The following is a 1,921-nucleotide window of genomic DNA, read 5'->3' on the forward strand; positions in this document are numbered from 1 at the left end:
TGGGTTGCACCCTACAACCCCAGTACCTCCTGGCCTAATTCTAGGCCGCAGCCTGGGGCTTTCCAGGCAGGAGCTCCCCAGCTCCTCTGCCTTTCCCCAGCCCTGCTTCACCCTAGGTACCTTATCTCAGCTTCCAGCAGCCAGGCTTTTCTATCTCTGAACGCAGAGAGAGACTGTTCCAGCTCCTGGTTCCTCTGGCCTTCTTATCAGGCCCTGTGGCTCAGTTTGGGGTGTTGCCCCAGCTGCAGCCACTTCCCCAATCAGCCCAGCCCAAAAGGCTGCTTTCTCCAGCCCCGGCCCCTTCCCTGGGCTGTTTTTAACCCCTTCAGTGCCGGAGCAGGAATCCACCCTGCTACAAGGGGGTTGGGATCGATCTGAGTCTGCTCGGAGAACAGGGTAAAGGGGAGCGCTTGGTCTGGTGGTGGGAGAGGAGGCTTCCAATAGAGCTTTTAACTTATCATTTGAACCTTTGAGAGAGGCGAATTTTGATTCTGTCCACCTACGATTTGCCTCTTCCCACCACTGCATGAAATGAAACAATCAACCTCTCCTCTGGCCAATTTAGTTTTAGGTTGGCCAAGTTTGTCTCTTAAGACGTCCACTCGGTCTTTGTCCCAAGATCCTAACAGTGGCCACTGAGTTTTGGGATCCCCCTGAGTTAGCCTAGACCATTTTTCCAGAAATTTACAGAAGTCCGGACCCTTCCTAAAATCCATAAAATGAGCCGGTGTTCCTTTAGGGAACTGCCCCGATTTAGATGTCTGGTTACCATACAGGAGGACTTCACACACCAATCACACAAGAAGGAAATTCGGGTTCGTCAGAGCGATGTCCGGTGCAACACACAAAAGAAGCCCATAGGCTACTGCCTCAATCGTCCTTGCTTTCATACCAAGGGTTTTACCCAAAGTGCGATGTGGCTGCGATTGTGCAGATTTCACTCAGACCATGGGGACAGGAACCCCTTGGCTGGCCGATCCCCAGACGGAGATGGCACCCAGACTCAAACACTCCACAGGGAGGATGGATAGACACAGAGACAGGACAGTCCTCAGTCTGGACAAAACACAGAAATAATTACCTGACCAGATTCCTGATGTCAGATCCCGGGATCTACCAGAACAGAGTGGAAACCAACAGGTTCGATGGCGTAGACTTCACTGTGGTTGTGCGCCCTTCCGTTCAGGCGGAGGACCGCTCGGGCCAAATGCCCAGGTGCTGGCTGCCACAGTCATCCTACAAAAATGGTCAGGAATCACACAGCCCCAGTGAAGATGATTGCCATCTCAGTGGGACCTCCAAATTGTCAAAGTTAGACTCAGGACTCACAGTTTGTCAGACCACTCTGTTTTATTAACACAGCGCTCTGCTAACACACCCAGATAATGTGAGCACCATGCAAGACCCACCCTACCTTATTTTATACAGATAAAAAGGGCCCGAACTTAACAAGAGGACAAAAGAAAGCAGAACTGAGAAGTTTATCTAGGCTAGAGATACATCGCTAATTTCCTTACTAACTTTTACCAGTCTCCCGTTAATGTTCCACCACTAGCTTGAGTGGACTCATTGTTTATGCCTTAATGTTTCTTTTCCTGACACCTGTATTTCAACATTCCTTATTTCTGCTTAAAGGTACATTCAGCATTTCTTTAATCCATTCTACTTTCACAATGAAGATGTGGTCTGTGCATCCACACCCTTTCCAAAAACCAGCTTGCTCTTTTCTGAGAACACTATCAACTGCCTCTGATAAAGGCTGGACTATGATCTTACACAATACTTTGCTTGGCACAGATAAAAGTGTGATACCACGCCAGTTATTGTAAGCACTGAATTCCTTTCTTCGGTATCTTCACTATGACTATAGATGGATAGAGCCCTGCAGTGCCCAAAAGTCCTGTGGGATTTGCTCATCAAG

At 48.9% G+C, this 1,921-nt stretch overlaps 1 protein-coding gene across 2 annotated transcripts in view; it reads right to left on the reverse strand.

The window, feature by feature from the left end:
- LOC116838273 (chemerin-like receptor 1) overlaps positions 1 to 198 on the reverse strand; it is a 15,039-nt gene extending 14,841 nt beyond the window's left edge. For both annotated transcript variants that reach the window (XM_075071182.1, XM_032803320.2), the window contains exon 1: positions 121 to 198. The gene's annotated coding sequence lies outside the window, so the exon portion shown is untranslated. The remainder of the gene's footprint in view (positions 1 to 120) is intronic.
- Between the last annotated feature and the right edge of the window lie 1,723 nt (positions 199 to 1,921).

This window comes from Chelonoidis abingdonii, chromosome 11 (assembly GCF_003597395.2).
Source record: "Chelonoidis abingdonii isolate Lonesome George chromosome 11, CheloAbing_2.0, whole genome shotgun sequence".
NCBI classification, from domain to species: Eukaryota; Metazoa; Chordata; order Testudines; family Testudinidae; genus Chelonoidis; species Chelonoidis abingdonii.